Raw genomic sequence first — 24,787 nt, forward strand, 5'->3', positions numbered from 1 at the left:
CATATGATGAATTTTGTTATACCAGCATAACAAAACGGCTAACTGAATTTTGCATAATTGTGAAATTCTGTATCTGAGAGAAAGTGAATAATTCACATGACATATTCGATTTCATATAGTTTATGTAATTTATTAAATTGTTGTATTTTACATTCGTAGGCTTGTGCTATTCTATATCTCTGCTCAGTCTCTGTTATTCCATCCTTAAACTTCGTATTTTATTATATTAATTACTCGATCCGGACAATAACACTGTAGTTCATTATCTAGAAAACGATAACACCAAAACCCTACGGAGTGAGTGAGATTACAAATCTTCACCACCTCCTGACACATATGACTGAACTGGTAACGAAATTATTCCTCTAACAACTGATCAAAGCGGGGCCAGAGACATTCTTTACGAAACAGCTAAAACTATGAAGTACTATTTAGTGCTAAAGCTAACAAGACGCCTTTTTTACACTCAGCTAAGAAATTATGTAACAACCTACCTCAAGATGTAAGAAACTGCAAATTCTATATATGTGTTCGAAAAACAATTAAATTCAAACAAGCATGAACCGTCATACCTCTCCATAGATGAAAGAAATGTATATCGTACATTCAACGCTGAGGAATTAACTGATCAGTACTACATTTAAACTATATCTGAATCAGTATGGTGCCAGTAAATTGAGTGGTTTAATTGTCGAGGTGCCAATCCATTGAGCAGTTGTATCATTATGGTGTCAATACATTGAGTAGCTGAATCATTATGGTACCAGTCAGTTGAGTATTATACTCATTATGGTGCCAATCCATGGAGTATTAGAATCAATATGGTGCCAATCCATGGAGTTGTTGAATCATTATGGTGCCAATCTGTTGTGTAGTTGCTCTGAATCACATGAAACAGAATATCACTATTTCTTTCAATGTTAATTATAAATTGTGGTCCGCATTGTAGGTTTTACAAATTTTCACCTATTGATTAGGTTTTTATTTTTATTTTAAATAAAATAATTTATTTTTCATTGATTTACAACTGTTTTAACCCCACCCCACCTCCAATATATTTTTCCGGGTACTTATTTTCTTAAACACTGACTGTTTACGAGATTGTTAACTTGGCAAATGTCGGTCGATGTTTTGCGCGTTCGGGCATTATACAAATAAATATCGTACTAGAATATCTTCAATTTGTTTCCTCGTTATCTTGCTTGAAATTATTAAACTTAATTTATTTGATGATTCATCCTAAAACCAACATTTACCTGTGCTAATTTTCTCCTCTATCTCTGTTAATAAACAAAGCATAACAACTCTCAAATGTTACAACAACAAAAAAATAATCCAGTTAATTTTCGACAAGCTGTCCAAATTTTTATTTAAAAAATCTATACGAATCGTCATTCTAACATTTCAAATACAATTATCTACACGCCTTTGACATTGTAATGATCTTGTACAAATAGTGAGTGAGATCATTTATTGTGATATTACGTGTCTGGTTATATTTGATTCCTGGACAAAAACTTTTACTTACTAAAATGTAGAAGATGAAATATTGAATTTGTAATATTGTGTTGTTACATATTATTTTAGTTGTCTCTCTCATTATTCCTTTACTTTCTTCTGATGGAACCTATATGTGATCTTTCTGATGGAACCTATATGTGGTCTTTCTGATGGAACCTATATGTGGTCTTCCTGATGGAACCTGTATGTGGTCTTTCTGATGGAACCTATATATGGTCTTTCTGATGGAACCTACATGTGATCTTTCTGATGGAACCTATATGTGAGCATTCTCGCCTTTACATGTCACCCACATCTCACCTCTGCCCGCGTGGATTCGAGTCTTGGCTCGACTAAATGTGTGTAGCTTCATGTAGTTAGGTGGTTCTTCCCTGGCTTTTCGTCCACCAAATATTCTCGCCGCTATATATGACCAGTCATGTACTAAAACAGTGTTAATCCCTCAACCCTCAAAAACTAAAAAAAATAAATCACACATCTCTTTCTTTCTTTTCATTCTCATTCAGCATATAGTCTTTTCTTTTTCTTTCATTCCCATGCAACGCACCTCTATATTGGGCTCTGGTATTTTTTTTTGTTTTTTTTTTTTTTCTCGCACAGGGATGAATAGTATCGGCACGTTTTATTCGAGACGCTTCGTCTCAACTTCAGGACGATTCGTCCAAAAACAAAAGCACTTCATAATTATCTAAATAAATATATCACCATAAATATTTTTTATTTAAAAAATGATGGCGAATCCCCCTAATTGTAATTGCTATACGTGTAATGCAACGAAGAGAATACTACAATTAACATCATTCAAATTAAATCTGGGTTAAATAGTTCATATAATATAAATTTAATTGGTCATTAAAATGCGCCAATCATTCACTGAAATTGTAGAAGACCCTAAATTTTTTGTGACAATTTCGGCTCTTTAATAATTATACTGTGTCCCATAGTACGTACCATCTCTGCTACTGTTAAAGTTCATGCTCTTTAGTAATTATGGTGTGACCCTTATTGGCTACCATACCTTCAAAGGTTAAAGTGTGGGCTCTATAACGACTATGATGTCCCTCAAAGTCTGCAGTACCTACAAAGGCTTTAGTTTTTGTACTCTAAGTATTATAATGTGTCCCATAGTGTCTACCATACATACTAAGGCCAAAGCTATTGTGCCATAAAGATAAATACTGTTACATCTGGTACTATACCAACTAAGATTTAAGATTTTACTCTACAAAGATCATATTGTGACCCATGCTGCCTACCACACCCATTAAGGTTAAAGATTTTGCTCTGTTAAGATTTTGCAGTGTCCCATGTTGTACCGTACCCACTGATTTTAAGAATGTCTTTAACCTTATATGCGTTGAGATGGCGTTGAAAACAAACTTTAAATCCTCTGCCACGTTGATCTTCAAATAATTTTCGCCTTTTGTGACTGCTCTTTAGTTATGTGTCACAATCCGTAGTCTATCCGTAGAGTGCAATCACCTACCCTCCACCCGTTAAAAACAAGTGGTGCAGGCTGTAAGGCATTTCAGGACTGTAGTAAATCATTAATACAACGCCACGCCTCCCCCTCCGCCAAAATATATCGCTACTCCTCCTTTATGCTCATTTTGGCTGCAAGATTGATACCATGAGATGTTTCATTTTCGAACACAGAATATGCCAATGAACAATCGAAGAAAAAAAAAAGCCAAACAAACAAAACAAACAAACAAACATGTAATGTTTAGTAATCGACGTCATAATACCGTTTTTTTTTTGTTTTTTTTTTTCACGTAGGAGTAAATACATTGTCACGTGGAGGATTAAGTAAGGTATAATCCGATCTATGAAATAAGAAACATGTAACAGACTTTCAGGACAAACTTATGTAATTCCGGAAATATGGTAAATTTTGTTACATATTAAATAACTACAGAAAAGAAGATAAAAGAGGATACAAATTTAAAAGTGTAGAAAACTTCCATATTGCTTCATAAGAGCATTGTGTTGATACAAGAGACTTGGTTTTTCAAAACTATCCTTACTTGAGGAACTCACATTAGAACCTAATGTATCATTGTATTTAAGGAAAATTCGACTAAATTTGTAACGGCGTATCATTAGGAAATGTTCAGGTCGAGTACCAAAGAGCTGTATTTGGAGAAAATTGAATGAATACACAACCCCATTCGTATTTCTCTTATGTTTCACTTTCAAGAACCTTTCAAAAATTAGAATAGAGAAATATCAGAAATTATGTATATAAGATTATGTATGTAAGATTATGCAGTGGCGTCACTAGGGTTGGTGTCACCCAGTGCGGCATTTCATGGTGTCACTCTCATAGACCTCCTTCCTGCACAAAAATTAAAACATTTTATAGACAGTCGTGTGCGGTAACTAATGGTGTCACCCCACAGACCTCCTTCCTGCACAAAAATTATAAATTTTTATAGACAGTCATTTTGGTGTCACCCCTTCTGATGGTGTCACCGGGTGTGGCCCGCACCCCAACCCGCCAGTGACGCCACCCTGATTATGGCTATACTAGTCAAAGTTTAGTGATTTTAACCACGTCTAGATTTATCAATTTTTTTTTTTATTTCATCAAGTTTGATTCCTCAAGAAAGGCCAGTTAACCCACACAAACAATTAAAGCGGTACATTCAAATACAAATTAAGAATATTTGTTTAATTCAGTCATTATTATTTATTCTTAGTCATGTGTAAGTCATGCTGATTCTTACAGATTGGCAGACATGCGCATTAATACCATCCTCTTATAAAATATGACCAGTTTACCAGTAATTACCTAGCCGAAGATAAAAATTTAAATTTAAAAATGCTGCAGTCGCTTTAATCATGGTGCAAGTACTGTAACAAAACTTATTCTGTAACAAGCTAATAGCATTAGAACATCACGAAGAGATCAGTCTTAAATATTATAAAAAGTCATGGGTCAGAAATTCACCTAATGACATGTTTGACTGGCTAATGGGAATTAATAATCCATTTATAATTTATAGCCCTAGTGGTAAATTCCAACGACGATCGGTATTTATCCACTGATTGTATAACTGTAATGGATAATGGCGCTCAAATCCTAGTTTGTACTTTCCGTTTGGTAGATTTGGTCGGTGGCCTGAAAGCAACGAAATAAAGATTGATTGATTGATCGAATCGCAAACATTACGGTTGTAAAAGAAAATACATCAGAAGGACGAAGCAACCCGGGGGGAAAAGTGCGGCACAAAACGAGCCTGATGAGAAACTATTCTAGGAGGAAATAAATTTGCGACTAAACATTCAATCTCTGTTTGAATGATGTATATCATATTGCACTGCATTTGCAACAATTTGACCTTTGCAGAACCCATTAGTACCAGGTCCAGACATCAATAAAATATAAAAAATTATGACTTATCTCAAAATATGTTAAAATATTTGCAAAATTTGTATATGTGTTTCCTTGTTAAATGCTAAAGAAGAACGTACATATGAGTAAGTACTTATATACAAGTCTCAGAACAACACAGATTCTGATCTGCCGTTGAATAACGCGCAAGATAATCAGAGTCTATGCAGTGTGTTCTGTTTGCTAATCATAACAAACTGCATGTAGAACACACGAACAAAATATGCCGTCACATGATCCGCCCACAAACCAGGCCTTGACTCACACTTAATTCTGGGAAAACGGACATTCCAGTCTCACTTCAGGTAAAACGGACAAACCAGTCTCACTTCAGGGAAAACGGATATTCCAGTCCCACTTTAGGGTAAAGGGACATTCCAGCCTCTCTTAGGGAAAACGGACATTCCAGTCTCACTTCGGGGAAAACGGATATTCCAGTCCCACTTTAGGGTAAAGGGACATTCCAACCTCTCTTAGGGAAAATGGACATTCCAATCTCACTTAGGGAAAACGGACATTCCAGTCTCACTTCAGGTAAAACGGACAAAGCAGTCTCACTTCAGGGAAAAGGGACATTCCAGTCTCACTTCAGGTAAAACGGACATTCCAGTCTCACTTCAGGTGAAACGGACAAACGAGTCTCACTTCAGGGAAAATGGATATTCCAATCCCACTTCAGGGTAAAGGGACATTCCAGCCTCACTTCGTGAAAAGGGACATTCCAGTCTCACTTAGGGAAAACTGACATTCCAGTCTCACTTCAGGTAAAACGGACAAACCAGTCCCACTTCAGGGAAAACGGATATTCCAGTCCCACTTCAGGTAAAACGGACAAACCAGTCTCACTTCAGGGAAAACGGATATTCCAGTCCCACTTCAGGGTAAAGGGACATTCCAGCCTCACTTCGGGAAAATGGACATTCCAGTCTCACTTATGGAAAACGGACATTCCAGTCTCACTTTAGGTAAAACGGACAAACCAGTCTCACTTCAGGGAAAACGGATATTCCAGTCCCACTTCAGGTAAAACGGACAAACCAGTCTCACTTCAGGGAAAACGGATATTCTAGTCTCACTTCAGGGTAAAGGGACATTCCAGTCTCACTTCAGGGAAAAGGGACATTCCAGTCTCACTTCAGGTAAAACGGACAAACCAGTCTCACTTCAGGGAAAACCGATTATCAACAAGAAAAAGAAGAAGAACAACACACAAAAGTACGGATGTGATTCCAGCAATCGTTGAAAGTCATATTAACATTTTAACGAATCCGAACTTAACTCCACGTAAAGTAAACAAATCAAGTCTGACTGAAATTTAATCAGTCAACTGTCTCTGAATGTAGTCAACATGACACTTGAGGTCAGGATAACTAACGCCAGAAAGAGAGTGGTACAGACAGACGGAGAGGCAGACATACAGATCAACCTATCTCATTTTGTCATGATGCCATTTAGGGATAGAAACAGGAATGCATCTTTAATGGAGCAAACTTTGTACAACACACACACACACACCACGTACACATTACCCGATCCTTAATTATTTTTTTTCTTAAAATTCTGCTATTCTGAAATTTCAGAACAGACATGTAATTTACTAATTTTAGGATCGTTTTTCATCTGTTCGTTTCTATTCTCTTCTTTCTCTTTACTAACTTTCTCTCATGCAGACATGAAACAGTTTTCTCTCTGCGTTTGATTTGTTGATGTAAGTCGTTATAACCCCTAACGACCAACTGATTAGCTCAAATCGTTGTGAAAATGTTCTGTAATTGCGCATATATATATATATATATATATATATATATATATATATATATATATATATATATATATATATATATATATATCAGCTATTCATTAGAGGTTACAACGACAATTCGAACGTGAACGGAAACTTTAAGGTTATACATGGAGATGACACATTTTATTTTCATTTCAATCCAGATTTATTTTTACATATCCAGTTTTAAAAAAGCTAAAAAGCGATGAAACCTATTAATTGTTTATTTTTCATTCGTCATCTCGAGTAAAAAGTCTAAATGTTAACATTTGAGGCTTCTTTTTTCGTGAAATAAAGTCATATCTGATATAATAGAGACTGAAGGTAACAATGTCGTATGTCAAATGCATACTTTCGTATTTATTGTATCTGCTTACGACTTAATTTGGGTAAAATAGCGGCGCCAAAGGTTTGAAGTTACAATTTTTGAATAGATAACAAAAAGTGTGATGAAATGGTCGAATCCAGCCGCACTTCAAGTAATTTAATTGGTATAAAATGTATGAAATGTATTTTATTTATAAAAAAAACTTGAATTGTGTACGCAATCATTTGAAGGGATATAACTCGCATTTAAAAAAAGGGATGATTTGTTCCCATACGATTTGTTTCCCTTCAATCATAACATTTAAATCTCTGTCCAGTTAATTTTCGGATTGCAAAAGAACGTATCCTTAAAGGTGGAAATGTTATTACAAAAATATGTATACCTCTATACCTTCAAGGTATTCATGTTAATACCTTGCACAAATTAGCTTTGCATTTGAACCAGCACTAACCAACCCGTCCTTTATTTGCATTCAGTTTTGACAGTGAAGAGCCATCTTGAATATTTGCCCGTAACAAGGCGGCTCAAACAATCCGTATGGGCCTTTATGTATACTTGAAAGTTACTGGTATTACAACAAATACTGGCATGCTTCAAATCGCCCCGTAACCATCTCGATTTCGCGACGTTTGCCACTTTAGCATGCATGCACAAATACGTAAACCAAGTCGGATGTTGAACTGCAATCCACGTTACTCATTTAATCTCCACTGCTTGTCTGAAAGTGAGAGACGGACACCTAAAAAGCCAACCCACTTTTAAACCTAATTCAAACTAAGTGTAAACCATAATGCAGGTGTAGTTTCTGTATCAATTTATAAACTTAAGGCTCAAGTAGACGACGTTAAACATTAGGGGGATGCCAAAATACGAAACTATCCAGTAAGTTTTCTTGAGAGTTAAACGGTTCAAAAAGGGCGCACTGAAAACGCTTAAAATAGGCCTTCGGCAGCAGCCCCATCCCATAGACACCTTGCCAGTTTCTTTAGGTTCCCCAACAGTAGTTTTAGATCCGCCACTTTACGCTCGATACATAAATTAGAGAAGCTTGAGAGCCAATAATTATCTTCAAAACACTACCGTTTTTCCTGGTTACATGTATATACAGTGAACCTTTACAACCCAGTGCTCTGTTCGTCTCAATGGATATATCTTCCCTATTCACTAATACTCGACACGATGAAGAACACACGGTATAATGTATATGGGAAAATGAGAACCAGCCTGGAAATGGGTGGACCTAAAATAGAGTATATATGGGTTTGGTTGACCAGGATTGGTTAATAATGTAAGTTATGTTTAACGAAACGGAATCTTTTGAGAGCTTATCCTAGTTGTAAGTGGGAAAAAAGACATTGATTTATTGATGGAATTTCATACCTTTAACAGTTTTGAGTTTGGAACACTCATTACTAAAATTAGCACCTGACTCTTTGGTACAGAATTAAAATCACACGTAAGTCCAGAAAATGCGGTGGCTCATATCCTTTCCTCTACACAGAAGCTGACGTTCAGGTTTCATCTATACTGATAAATACAGGTTTGATCATGAGCACTCAAAAATGTTAAGTTATTGAATTTTTAATATCATGGTGTTTGCATAGGTTTACCATGGGAACTGAATTAGTACCGTGAGTCGTGAAGGAATAAACACGCGAGAAAGCATGGCTAACAAGAACCAAGACTTGCTATCTTGTACGACTATTTAAACTGGTGCTACAACTAAGCAAGTTCGAATTAAATAGAAAACACTACAAGAAAATTAATGGCAGCGCAATGGACGCAAAGAAATGGCAAATACAAACTACGTTTCTCTTTAGATACAATAAAAATCACTGAAAGCAAACGACGCATATCCCAAACTAACAGAAAAACACCAATACTTACTCCTATCCGACTGACAGCCCAAACATTTCATTAAAAACACTACTTTAACCAGGCACTAAAAATGAGAGGGGTCTATTCTGAAAAGACGTTCGAAACACGATCTAAAGAGTTATCTCGAACTGGAACGACGAAAAACAAGTCATGTTTTAGAAAAGGCGACAATAACAAATCGGGACGACCTTTTGCAGTATAAGGCAATGAAAAGATACTGTATAATGTTCATCCTGAACTTCCAGCAGGACTGCCTTCCATTAGACAAGCTCATTGAGCAACATTAGACTACTAGTGAGTCATCCGAAACCTTAAGAATTCTTTTTGTCCTTAAGAATTAAACCAGCCATAGCATACCGCAACCAAAGTACATGACATCCTCCTCAGAGCAAAGCTAAAACCCCTCACAAACGACGCTTTGAATGGATCCGACTCCTTTGGGAATAAAGATGCAAGACATTCCAAAACATGGTCAAAACTAATGATTTCTTCAGTATAGTAACGGGCACAATCACAGTATTTACATCAGCATCAATCGGGGCTGTCTTGGAGACAAGAAAAACTAAATAAGAGGACGAATCTGCATAGATCCGACTGGCAAACCAACGAATTTAGAAGCTCTTTTGCATAAGATTTTTCTTACCCTGATAATCGTTCGAATGGCTTTGTCCTGACGGGAAAAGCCAGCAGCCAAAAATCTCGAAAGTAGAAGAGTAAAGGAAGCTGACTGGATTGGAAACCCGTTTCCATCTTCATGTTCACAGCTGACTGGATTGGAAACCCGTTTCCATCTTCATGTTCACATTTGTTTGAATGGGTTACAGTCTTAGGGTGTTTGTGTAATTCATGGTTTTTACGGGTTTGTTACTTTACCTTTAAAATTCACCATATAGCCGTTACATACATACATACATACATACATACATACATACATACATACATACATACATACATACATACATGCATGCATGCATGCATACATACATACATACCATCTCATTCTTAAATCTGTCAGCCAGTTATTTTCTTCTATGGAATATAACTGTACAATAATATTATCCAGGCCAAACAGTGGCACATGCACAACTGTGTGCACGCCACTTAAATCCAAGAAATCAATCAATCAATATCCAGGCCAAACGTTTGGGTGGTAATGATTTAGTATCGTTGTCGTATCAAGCTACGCTTCCTTTGGTTCAGTCAATTTAATAGATCACATGTTGTGAAGTTAAACGCAAAGGAATGCTCCTTCCAAACTAAAATATCCGATTTGCCGAGATGCATTCAGTTCAATATATACCTTTATAGTGATATATTAGGATTAATAGAAGATCTCTGTAATACAGTTGGTTTTGCCATCCACGTGTTCTTGGGCTGATTTTTATTCCTTAGAGAGTGCTCTACAGATAGTATGAACTTCTGAGAGAGTGATAGTTGTAAGGTGAAGCTGTTTACATTTTCAGCATGCACAATGGAGAGAATGTTAGCATACCTTTATTTTACTTCCGTGTCTTGTTGCTGAAATTTCTCTGAATATTATCATTATGGAAATTATACATGATCTAAGCACACAGCTAACCAAAATGACTTCTGAAAAGAATCAGTCTGAATTGGTCTAAAGTACACTACCTTAAGTAACAGGGTACTTTCTTGTTGGACTATTTCTCTTAAGTTCATAAAAAAGTATGACCATAATAACAGTATGGTGTACCAGGCACGTACGATGTAAATGGAATCGTGTGCCCGACAATGTAACGTTATCTTTCGCATAATGACGAAAAACAAAGTGTTGTTTAAATAGAATCATAATGTGCCCATCTCAACGAAGTAAAAAAGATAAATCCTCGAAACCATCGGTGTTACGCGACAAAAATATACTTTTGTCGATGATACCATGTCTTCTGTCCGTTTCCTATATATGTAAAGTTGATAGTGAGATTGGCGGAGACGTAGAAAGCTGTAGTTTTAAAGCAAAATAAGTGCTCTGATAAGTGGATACCAACAGCGACCTTCTTCAAATAGTGTAATATTATTTTCTACATGGACATTCATTTTCAGACACACATGGACATCTTTTTTCAGCAAGACTTTTATTTTTTTTAGTGTCTTCGCAAATAAATTGGACAATTAAAAGGGTCAGCTGAGAAAACAATTCTGCAAATTTTCATTATAAAAGTTACCAAAAAAATTAGGGGCGACACCTTATGAAGTACTGTTTTATAATTGGTCACAAATTTTTACATTTCCTCTGCTTTTATAACAAGATTAAAAAATATAATTAAGGCCGTGTTCTGTTTGTCAAAGCAGGAAAAAGAACGCGTAAAGAAGGTTAAGCTGAGTCATACCTATGCCTTTCCCAGTCTAAAGATAGAGTAAGAAAAGAAATATAGTCATATGATGCCTCAATATGAAGTCTGGTGAGCAAATTGGTGGACTCCCAAATGCTTACATGATCATTTCATTCTTAATAAAAGGCCTTTTATTGCTTTTGGCATAGGTGGAAATCGTTTCTTTTTTAACGATAATGTATTCTTCAAAAGAGAAAGCAGTTTCTATTTGCAGTTATTAGATTAATAGATAAAGCAAGTCGCTTGTAGTATAATGGGATCCTAGGGGGTCATTCAATGTGCCCGAGTGAATGTTTATTCTCTCTCTCTCTCTCTCTCTCTCTCTCTCTCTCACACACACACACACACACACACACAGAGACAGCATTCGCATATTTTAGTTACATATACACAACCAGGTCCGTAGAGAGTGATCACGGGCCCTGGGGTAAGAAATACTAGGACCTCTCCTACATTCTTGTTTAAACAAAATTTATCTTTTAATTAAAATGTGTTGTTCGGCCCCGGCCCCCCCCCCCCCCGGTCTGCCCTGTATACAACGATCATAATACTTTTGACAAAGTACTCTTGGCGCTCTTTATCACATGTTGCTCACTTTCCTAGACACTATTGCATGCAATAGTAATCTAATCTCGTGTTTACATTCACAGTTGTCTCTTATATTAACACCCATAAAAAGTAAATCGTGGTTTAAATTTTTTCTCTCGCTAAACAGAAGGTTGCAGAATGTTATAACAAGATTTTGGATTATGTACTATACAGGCGAGACACCAATCAATAAATTTTCCTGTTGGTTCATTCTTAGCACAGACCTTCAGCTTAGTATCTGATTATAAGCATGAAAGAAGAGAAAATTATTTCATCTGGATTTGTTTCATGTTTCATGCGATATATATATATATATATATATATATATATATATATATATATATATATATATATATATATATATATATATATATAAATTAAGAGTGTTTTTAATGTAAATGAGCCAAACATCTCGTTGAAAGTAGATCAAGCTTAAGTTTCTTGTTTAAAACAGTCCACGACGAGTAATATAATTGTGCAATACGCCTCAATTTATTGTCTGAGACACAAACGATAGGTAGACCTCGAGGCATTCTGTGCTACTAAAACACCGTTTATTACGGCAGCGCATGTGATATTATCTTGTCCATGGGACAAAGCAATTTTAATCCGTTAAGATATTTTTTGCTAGGTAATAGTATCTTGGGAGTAGTATAGGACGTAACCAAGGTGTCTGTGGGAATCCTGTGTTAGAAAAGGGTTCTGCATGACTCGCAAGAGAAATGAAAGAAAGAAATATTAAATCATGCACTTATCATAAATTCTTTCGATGGAAGGGAGATAAATGGACTCCTGAACGAATGGTAGAGAAATATATTCCAAGGGTTAATGTTTGGGATGAAATATGCATTGTTTCATTAGAAACGTTAAAAATATTTCTTGATTGGTTATTGACAAAATATACTGCTGTAATAATGTGTGGCGATCATGGTCAACCACCGCGTTTTGTTGAATTGTCTCCAGACAATTGGTTAAAAGATTTTTTTTAGATTATTATGAAGAAATAACTGATGATCATAGAGCGCTTGATCCAGAATTAAGAGAGTTTAAGAAATTAATCAAACTACAACCAAATAAAATTAAATGTGAAATAATGCGTGAAATACTTTCAGAAACTCATATTAACATTTTTTTTGGAATTGATGGGGTACAAATGATTTGATAGTGGCAAGGAGAAAGATAGTTCGTGATACACTTCAACAATAATTGTTTATATAAAGATTTTTTCAAATCTACCCGTACCATTGTGTTATAGACCAGCAGATACGCGACGACAAAATATCGATGTTGATATATCAGGATCGTCAGAAAAACAGAATCTTGTATTAAATGTTATTGTTTTAGTTCCTGTCAGTGTTGTTGAGAGCGCGTTAACTATGGAAGCAACTCCGTGGACGCTAGGATACGCAATGACGATTCATTCATCACAAGGATTTACCATCTCTGATACAAATGTTTGGATCTTCGATGATCGTTCCGAATGGTCAAACTTTGTTTATCTCGCAGTTTCTCGACTCAGAAGAATATCTCAGTTGCGGAGAATTGTCATAGACTTCATAGAAAATAATGATCAAATTCATGAAACCATTGCTGGCAATGGCGATGATATATTAAGAAATTTTTTATTTATAAACAGTGTGACAAAAAATGACATTGAAACAACAGCAAAATAATCAGTGTGCGAACTGTAACACAGTAATGTTGTGGTAGTATTCAAGTAATAAACCAAAATAATTTACCGTAGACAGAATTAATAGTAATTTTGGCCATACACGCGAAAAAGTGATACCGACCTGTCTTGAACGTAAACGACGTCGAGGTACTAGTTTACAAAAGTGAACGCAGTAGTAATTGTGTGTCTTCAGGAATTACTTTTAATTGTTCACGTACAAATCCACGTTGAGGAGCAGTTTAATCTAACATATAGATTGCAGGTCAACCCTTAGATCCTACCACGCTAGAAATTTCACGTGTCGTCACACTCCAAATAGGATCAGTAGCTCTTTTTGTACCCTCTTCAAGTTCACCAGGTTCATATAAATATCTTACAGTAACATTAACTAATACTGGTTGTTTTGAAAAGTAATGTCGTTGTATTGGTATGTGCTTTTTTGGTAATCGCATTAAGGGGTTTCGTGGCAGCTGTTCGAGTAATTTCATTATTTAATGCAGCTATCACACTTGGTAATCTCGCAACCCATTCGCGAGATGTCATATCTTTCTGAATTATTTCCTTTGCATATTGATATCCAAATAACATTAAATAATGATTAATGAATTGCAGTATGTCCTCGTCTGATTTTGACGTTATGTTTTTTTCATCAGAGATGATAATGCACCAAGAAACTCTTTGCCAGGATCAACCTGTATCAACTGTGGTGAAAAGGATACAAAACTACTGAAGTTATCTGCTATAAACTCAGATTATGTTTAAGTATTAACATATTCAATAAAAGTTATGAGTGTATCATGGGTTAATTTACTTCAAGATAGCAGGTCAAAAATTCGAGATAGTAACTCGAAATTTCGACTTACTCGGCACAGGATAAATAAATCCACTTGGCCCTAATGCTCCGTTGTAAAATAGCAATTATTAACTTTACTGGAATCCTCATACTTCCACTTCCTTTTGAAGGTCATTATTTATACGTCCAGAGAAGTATATACGGCAAAGTTAATGGTAATCCATGTGGATATTTACTGATGTGGTCAGCCGAAAAGCTGTGATGCAGTTGTTTTCTGACTTGTTGTTACACTTTGTTTAACTGATCCCAACCCGCGTGTAACTTCAGTCAAAAGTACCACACGGGACCAGTCCAGTCTGTCGTAACAAGACTTTCTTGATGCGGTAATTGCCAGATGGACTCGGATGACAGTTATATTTTTATTATAGTCTCTACATTTCTTTTTTAATACGGAACTTTCCATTGTGTCCAAATCCTAATACATCGTATGCTAATCTAAAATACATTCAACGATGAACTCATTTTGATGTTCTTGCCACAGGTTATCCGGCGTGTTTTTGGAGAGGCTGTACAGTAAACAAAGCACATGCAATTGGTGAAAAAATTCACTTCCGGATCAGCACCATTGCCTCATTATTCATTGTGTACTGTCCCCGACATATTTTGATATCATATTCGGTGTAATGTGAAGTACTCGATTCGTATTCCCATATCATTCTGTGGGGGAGAGCTTTGCCGTCCGGAATGATATCAAATCCAAAAACATTCAACTTATCACCAATGCCGGAGGGGATGTTGATCCCCACTGCGGAGAACTCCTGTGATAATCTAAAGTGCTTTCCCGATACATTCTCTTGTCTGAAACATAATTACCGCGTTGAGGTTTTGGTGGTACTGTTGGTGCTGGTGATTGTACTTCTGACAATCCTAACACGGTTCGGATAGATGACTTATATATATATATATATATATATATATATATATATATATATATATATATATATATATATACGGCGTAGTCCGGTGTCAATATTTCTATCGCGACTGATAATGGAGGCTCATGAATCACGATAGCGATTTAGGATTTTTTTTCCAGTAATAAATTTAACCTTACGTTGGAATTCACTACTGATCTGTTCTATTTGATAAATGCCCATAGGAATACCTCAGCCTGCCAATCTGGAGTTCCCTCAGATTTATTTTTTTATAAGAAAACACTAATGAGTTATATGCTTGCAACCCACCGAATGAGCTTGATCTAATATTTGGCCAGCTGTAATATACTCGCAATTGCGCTAATGCTGTTACTTTGGCTCGAATTGCCGTTGGAAAGTTAACATCGAATTCAGGATTGGTTGAGTTCGCTGATGTCATCGTAGTTGTTGTTGGTGTTGTATTAGCGACGATTTGTTCTAGCATTTCTTGTGACATTATTATTTACTTCCTGGTTTAAATTAGGGATCTTTGTCCTTGTCGGAGACGGTGGTGTCTACCGCTGGGTTTGGCTTCCAGTTGATTCATGGTAAACCATAATCATTTCTGCGAATTCCTGATCTGATGTTTTTCCATCATTGATCCCTAATGACATCGGTGATGATAATTGGCATGCGCGTGTATTGCCGCTGATAGTAACGTTGTATATTCGTGTAATTTATCGTCCGCACACGTGGATATTTTTTTGCGATTATGTTATTAATATCAGCAACTCTGGTTATCAATGCAACACCAAGTCCTATTACTGGTGCTGTTGTGTAGGTAATTATGTAATGATCCAGACACTACTGCATGTACTAAATAGTGCGTAATCTTTTCTGTGTCAGAGAGCTTAATGTCGATGACGGCTGGATTTTCCAAAAAAATCATTAATGATTCTAGTTGTATTTCTACGAAAATTTACAAACGCGGTCACATGATTAGCATATTCCAGATCTAAATATGGCCATGCCATCATTGATTGTCATTAACGAAATCATCATCGGGATGTTACTATTGTCGACGTATTTCTTCGTTGCAGCGTCATCATTTGATTCTGGTCCTCCAAGACCAGTAATTTTATTATAGCCATATTGAGAAAACCAGTCATTGTATCACCGGCGGATAGTAAACGATTATGGATCTCAATTCTGATCGTGTTGTTGTGGCCGTCTATGTATCTTTTAGTTGCCACATCATCGTCTGCTTTTGGTTCTCTCACACTGATAATTATATTTCTGCTCATGTTGAGATTGCCATAAATAATATCTCCAATTCGTCAACATATTTTACAAATTCTTTTGGTTGCGCCAATCCATACAAATCGAATCAAACAACTAAACGTGGATTAATCGCGTATACAACCAGAGATTAATGATACCTGTTTCAACATGGTTTGGTTGTTTTGGTAATTGATCACGCATAAAACACGTGTTTTTTAAAAATATTTAATCACTTAGCAGCATCAAGTAAATCAAAATTGGACATTGGAAGTATCAACGATGTGTCCCGGGCAGTTTTAGACCTTTCCCCTGGACTGACCTATTATGGAAGTTTTTAGTCCGTGACATGTTGCTTCTTTAATGCCATCACATCGGCAGTTCCAACAGCACGAAGTGCAGCTGCTTTTGCAACATCTGGTGCTTAAAGGGCTATCAACTGCGAGAAGTGAAAATATATCACCCGTCCTGGCAGTGTCTTTAATGGCACCCTAAGAAAGATTAAGTCGTACGCCGGTCTTTGATCGTTTGGCGTCACTGAAGTGCTTGAGTTATCGTTCAGTCAGTGATAGTTTATTTTGACTACCTGCGATCTGTTCTGATTTCAGTAATATTTTTAGTCCACGGTTCCTTTTTAATACTGATTATAAGCTTTTTAATCTGATCAGGAGTCTGAGAAACGTTAACGTGATGACAAGACATTATAATATCATGAGCCATTTAATTACATGTTTTCCACTGGGGTATAACTGACTCTCTTTCGTACACCAACACCTTCAAGAAACATTCTCTCAGTTTTGAAACAGAAACATCACGTTTTAAGCAAATCTATATTATGAATATTATTTTCCAAATAATAGTTTTGTTTGAAACTTCAGTTAATGACATTTTAATACTAAAACCCTATGATCGTACTTTGCAATGTAAGATAAGTGACATGTATTGCATATATTACACACACACACACACACACACACACACACACACACACACACACACATATATATATATATATATATATATATATATATATATATATATATATATATATATATATATATATATATATATATATATATATATAAAACAGTTATTTATTCATTTTGATGCTTATATCTGTGGAATTTTGCGACTAGCATAATTAAGCATAGTACAATGCTTTCCACGTATTATATATTTTCGAAAATGCTAGATAAAATCTACCGTCGGCAGCGTATTTTAACAAAAATGATTTAATATCAAAGTATTTAGCAACTGATGATATTTACTGAAATTCAATTTTACTAATTCCAACGACTGTGATAACTGCACTGTTAATTTTCCTAACTTTATCAGTTTTGCCATTTACAATTTTGACTCTATGTGACTTCTCTCAGATTGGATAGAGTATTATTTAGCGGATTTGAATTAATATGATAAATTACAAAACCTTTTTTCAATTAGTCCATTAAAACATTCGTAAATAAATATATGAGATTGATACGTCTTTTTAATCATGAGAATAAGATAACCAGTACTAATAATATCACTAATTTTTTGTCGTTTTAATCTGCGATTTCTAATGATTCCATCGCAAAATGCTTCATATTCCTTAAGAATTGGGTGTTTTACAAATTACATTTCTTCTACTGGTGTGATAATGAGCAGCAGAGGGGGCGAATCCGACATTTTGTCCAATCGTCATTTGGCTTAATTATTACTTTCTGCACTCAACGATCTAGTGTCGTCAGCGCCTGGTAAAAAAAAAACGACGTCGTCGTCGAGGGGATCGTCCGGACGTCATTTGGTTTAATTAATACCTTCTGCGCGCCGATCCCAGCGTCGTCAGCGTCCGGTAAGCACATCGACGACCGCGTCGATGTCATCGCCCCCCCCTGCTGCTAAGTAGTTATTTACAATGAAAATTATTTACAACTAACCGAATATTTGGTCAAGTCCGATACGATATCGTGTCCGAGGATCATGTAAATTTATCGTTATGAATCCATGTGGGGTCGACTGAGCATGACTAAAAAAGTTTCGAAAAACATTAAAGTCCATGTCACCGCCGCACCATGTCTGCCAAATATTTCGTAGCGTGTGTGTATCAACGCCGTTGAACACAGCAAGAATATTACAGTTGTCTCTAATTACTTTTGGAATCTGAGTGTATCGTTGAGTGACATATATCACGTCAGTGTTTTTATGCCTGCCTCTGGAAAATATCCTAGCTGGGTTTTTTTGATTGTCTAACATAACATCATCGTACACGACTAGATTGTTAACGTCGCCATCAATATCATCAATACCCGGTGCATCATTGATATCCGTAATAAACTCAATAACATTCTTTTTAGCGATCGCTGATGCATTCTCGTTGAAATCTTTCAACACCTCGTAGCATCGTTGATCATCTACGCTAGGAGCAACCAAATACAACTTATCCCACTTCATCCATCTCATTATTAAATTGAGTAACAATTGCGTCTTGCCGGATCCAGATGGTCCGATGATAATCATCCGGATCGAGTTTGGTAACGCTGCAACATGCTTAACTGGTTCTCTTGTTTTAGTCGCCGAAAAATCAATTATATTCATATCTCTATACATAAATTATGGATCTATATTGTGTGAAGTGTAGAGTACGTACTGGCACAAATGATATGACAACCGCTACAACAAGAAATAACAGATCGGCCCTTACTGGTAAGTGTGCACAATGCGGTACAAAGAAATTTAGATTTATTTCTATTAGACCCGGAGATGTTTTAAAAAAAAGCGAGGAGGTGATATTGCAGCCAAATTGGCAAAACTCCCCGGAACACCGTGGGCAAAGTATCCAGGAGAAAAGCACCTCCCAGGATATAGCTACTGTGGCCCCGGAACACGATTAGATATCAGACTCGATGATCAAAATCAGCCCAAACCCGGTGAGTATCCAATAAATGCTATCGATAAGGCGTGTCATGCTCATGATGTTGCTTACTACAAAAGTAGCGATCTGCAACAGCGTCATATCGCGGACGTAAAATTAATTCACGCGTTAAATGCTATTCCTGATAAATCATTCAAAGAAAAATTGGCTTCATGGTTGGTAAAATCGGCTATGAAAGGTAAATTAATGATTGGAAGCGGAGCTTCTCGCGCTGGTAATTGAAAACGCTAGCGTTTATAATAACAACATGGAATCCATCTATTATTCTCCGAGAGGATACTGGAAGGGGAAGGCCGCAATTGGTAAGCTTGCAAGCGCTGCAAAGGTAACAAAGGCCACTGCGGCTAATTGGTTATCCAAACAGGCTATATGGCAAATCTATCTACCACCGCCTAAACAAATCAACTTCTCGCGCTTTGATGTCAGCGTACCTAATGAAGTTCATCAGGCTGATATACTATTTTTGCCGCATGACAACGGTTACAAATACGCGCTAACCGTAGTTGATGTTGCGAGTCGATACAAACAAGCGGAGCCGTTAAAAACAAAGTCAGCAACTGAAGTAGCCGCTGCGTTTGAAAGAATTTATCGAAGAGGCCCTCTGCGCTGGCCAAATCTATTACAAGTTGATCCCGGTAGTGAATTTCGCGGCGCTGTTTTATCAACGCTGAAACATCATAGCGTCGCGATACGACGAGGTCATACTGCGCTACATCGTGATCAGGCAATTGTTGAACGATTCAATCGGACTCTTGCTGAACGGTTATTTGGATATCAATACGCGAAGGAATTCATCCAAGAAAAACGATCTCGTGAATGGGTTAAAAGGTTGCCGGGTGTAATTGCCGCGTTAAATAATGAGATTACCCGAGCAATCAACATGAAGCCCAGCGACGCGATTAAAGAAAAGTATATACCCGGAAGATCAAAAATAGATAGCGTTTCCAAGCCGATTCTCGGCGATGTCACTGTTAGATATCTGTATGAACCAGGAGAGCTTGAAGGCGGTAAAAAAAGAGCTACTGATCCTATCTGGAGTGTTACCACACATAACATATCAACGATAACACGATCAACTGGTAGACCACCGATCTATAGACTGGATTCAACTGCTCCTCAGCGTGGATTTACACGCGAGCAACTACAAGTGATACCTGACGATACTCAATTACCCCCGCGTGGTCTTAACTAGCGCCGTTGCGTCTATTGCACTCAAGACAGGTCAACCTCACATTGTTTTTGACATGACCGAGACTGTTATCGATCCTATCCACGGTAAATTGGCGAGTGTCTTTATCCGAATAACGCCAACTCATTATACAATTGCAACTCGCGCAGTGATTATTCTGTTGTTGTCGTAGCGAGATTATTAATTCGGCATCAATATCAAAACGCCGCTGTTTTTTTTTATCCTGTTGGCGGTAACCCGAGAGTTTTCTATCAATGACGCTTGCATCGATGGTGACTTTGTCGGTGACTCCGTCACCGGCTCCGTCAATAACAATTCTTCGAAGCTGATTTATCCTTCGTACTCTGGACACTGCAAGATAGACTAGATTCGACCATTCGATGCGATTATCAACCATCCAAACAATTGTGTCCGTGATAGTTAGTCCCTGCGAGGAATGTATTGTCGTTGCGTATCCTAGCGTCCACGGGGATTTATCAGCACGTAGCGCGTCCTCGACGACGCTGATATCAACGAGCACAATATCATTCAGCACGAGAATTTGTTTTTCTGTCCGGCCTGGAATCTCAACTTCAATATTCTGCCGCCGTGTATCCGCGGGTCTATAACATAACGGCACTGGACGCGTTGGAAACTTTTCCTTATGCAACGTAAACAACTTCCGCTGAAGTGTGTCCCTGACTATCTTTCTACTCGCTACAATCAAATCGTTTGGTCTCCATGTTTCCCAGAATTCATTTAACGGCGTTTCCGGAATCACCTCGCGAATTATTTCACACTGAATTCTATCCGGCTGTAATCTGATTAATTTTTTAACCCCGCGCAGTTGTTCATCAAGTGCTCGGTAATCAGTATCGGTTTCTTCATAATAGTCCACAAAACCCTTTAACCAATCATGTGGGCCCTCGCCGACAAATGGTGGTGGTTGACCATGGTCGCCACACATGATTACCGCTGTATTCGCGAGCAGCAACCAATCAAGAAACATTTGTAAAACATCTAACGAAACAGTACATATTTCATCCCAAATGATAACCCCAGGAATAAATTTTTCACCCATTCGATCAGGAGTCCACTCACCGCCGCTGTATCGAAAAAAGCTGTGATAAGTAACGGCGTCAACATTTCGTTGTTTTATTTCTCGCGCTAGTCTATGGGTCGGTGTAAGCACGATTATACTTGCCCGCGTTCGAAATAATTCAATTGCCCGGGTCGTCTTTCCTGACCCGCCACAGCCGCTTAAATAAACTGTTTTGTGTCTACAAATTGGATCAGAACACGGTGGTGCATTAGACCATTCTGACAATTTATCACCGCGTAGGTAATTGTTTTCAACGGTGACATCTGCTGACGGGGAATAATCGCGTCGTATTTCATTTTTAATTCTCCATGTACCCCAACTCTCGTCCGGACTAGTAAACTCGGCTACGTTTTCCTTATACTTCGCGTCTATATAAAATGAATCAACGGCTACTCTAACCGCGGTGTCGGGAAATCTATTTATCATCGAGAATAAATTGATAGCGGCGTAACCCAGCATAGACGCCCTCAAATGCGGATATGCCGGGCTGTCTCCATCGCTGTAGGAAACAACTGTACCCAACCTCGTTCCATTGGACAAGAAAGCTGTTTTGCAGTTCACGTATCTATTTTTTGCCACTGCGTCCTTGATTACGAAATCATATTCTGCGTCATCTATAATCAGCCGTGAGCAATATCGTTTGTAGTCGTGGTTTTTTCCACCTTGTGTGAACTTACCAATTATTCTTCTACCGAGATCTTTTGCCTCGCGGTTTCGTTGGTTAAATATCCTCCTGGACCATTCGATGATATATTCCTCGTCGGCATCAATGTTTTTTCTGGACTCGTCAATTATGCTATCTAGACGCTCCGGTTCTGGTAACCAGACTTCAGTCTGTGCCCGGTATGATATAATCGCGTCACTGACAATCAACGAAACTAGCATGCTACAATCAATCATATACCGTAGCAGCGCTATTGGCAGCCACTTCTTTTCAGCCATGTGTCTACCGATCCAAATATAGCAACAGCGATGGAGTCCTGCCGCGAATTCAAATGATACTATGCGAGCGAATCCGGTTAAATCAAAATCAGGCAGTGGTCCATTAATAGCAACACGAGTCATTTCATGACTGGGGTGTCCAAATCGTCTAAAGTACTCAGCGGCGGATCCATACCCGAGAAAACTCGCTGGATAACAGGCAACCATATCAACCGAGATCATAGCGTCGCGGTTGTATTCAGTGTTCCATAGTCCACCGTGATAGTATTCCAAACAACTGGATTGCACATCCGGTAGAAATTCCCTGCGCGTTGGTCTCCACGCATTTTTCCTTGCTGCAACACGAGCTACAACCGATGGAATTGTAAAACAATTTGTTAGCAGTTGTTCATCATGCTCTTCAAATTCCATGGCGGTTTTTTTCATCCTGTTGTGAAATGCTTCAGTGCGATATAATTCGCCGTTTGGTCTTACAAACTGATCAAAGGTATCCGCATCGTTTTCAGCGCTGCGAAGTAACCACACTGATACAGGGTCGTTTTTACACAAGTAGGCAATAGCATCAAATAGTTTCCTCTCCGCGAGAAAACCGTCCTTGGAGAATTGTTCTCCCAGGAATTCTTCGGGTATATACCTTACTGTTCTATCCCGTGGAAACACTGTGATCGCGGGCGTCCATGCGTGTTCGTTATGATCAATAATTTTGATTGGGGTCCCATTTGATTTGTACTTTGATTCGTATAATACTTCACCGGTTATTGTTGTAACGGTTATTGGAAATCTCAACGACGTTTCTAATCTCGCTATGTCGCTGATGGTTGCTCCACGCTCTTTTACGGTTAGTTCCCACTGGTTGATTTTGCTACGTCGTAAATCAGTCAATTTGTTTCCTCGACATGCATTTGTAAAATGCTCTATTATTCGTTCTGCTACACAATTTATTCCCGTTGACTGTTTCATCGGCGCTAGTTTTCCGATATCAGGTTTCTTATTTAACGGGTATATTCCATAAACAACTGCTGTTTCAGGATACGCTCGTTCATAGTATGGTCTGTCAATTCCGGTTAATAGCCCCGGCTTGGAGTCGCGGCTGACAATGACTGTTTTCTTGTCGCTGAGAACTGGTTCAAATTTATCACGTATGATCCAATCACCTGATTCCACCCGGACAATGAATTTTACTCTGAAGAAATACCTTTTACCGTCAAGTTGTGATATTATCGTTGCTGCGCGGTTGTCGTTCATGGTAGCATCAACAACGCCATCAATTCGAAATGTTGACCAACTATGAGATGCGCCATCACGCTTGAATTCATCGATACAATCGCGTATTTTACTCAACAGGGTTCTATCGTTTATTAATGCTTTTGGTGCGTCCTTGAGGACTCTATCGAGATTGAACTTAATATTTTTCCGGGGCTTAATTGCTGCTAATCTCTCGAACTCATCCATATAATTAAAACAAGTATTTAAATGAAAGAATATAGTATAATGAATCACTGCAAATGGTTGATGATTGGGTCGACAACCCCGTGCAATAAATCATGTAGAGGAGAATTCTGCGGGTATCATTTACAAAGCGTTCGTAATGGTTCTCTTGGCCCCCTCCCGTGCTTGGTTTGTCACGTCGGTGTAAGAGGAAAATCGCAGTTGTGTATTAATTGTGGCGGAAAGCGATACAGGGAACTAAAACGCTATTATGACAAGCGAATTAAAAACGCTGTCATTGATCCCACCGCTGACTCAGTCATCAAAACCCCCCAAGACTACGTTGAAAGATTCATAATTAAACCAAATAATAAATTAGACAAATAGTATTATTATACAAATGGACCAAGAATTTCAGCCGCATCCTGTGTTCGTCAGTTACGAGGCGTCTCGCGACGGCATTATTAGAAACCGCAAACTGAAGAAGCCAGTTGGTACCGTAAATAATCACGGGTATTTAATGTTTGGTGCCGGAAAGAAGAAATATCTCTGTCACAGAATCATCTATGAATGTTTTCACGGATTAATCGAAAATGGGCTTGTGATTGATCATATTAATAATAATAAGACTGATAATTCTCTTACAAACCTGCAAGCCATCTCTCAGAGTGAAAACACCAAAAAAGGTAAAACAGGGAAGCACGCAAAAAAAGCAAAGAGCGTCAAATCGTTT

The sequence above is a fragment of the Sinohyriopsis cumingii genome, chromosome 6 (genome assembly GCF_028554795.1).
Source record: "Sinohyriopsis cumingii isolate HCF-2022 chromosome 6, ASM2855479v2, whole genome shotgun sequence".
NCBI lineage: Eukaryota > Metazoa > Mollusca > Bivalvia > Unionida > Unionidae > Sinohyriopsis > Sinohyriopsis cumingii.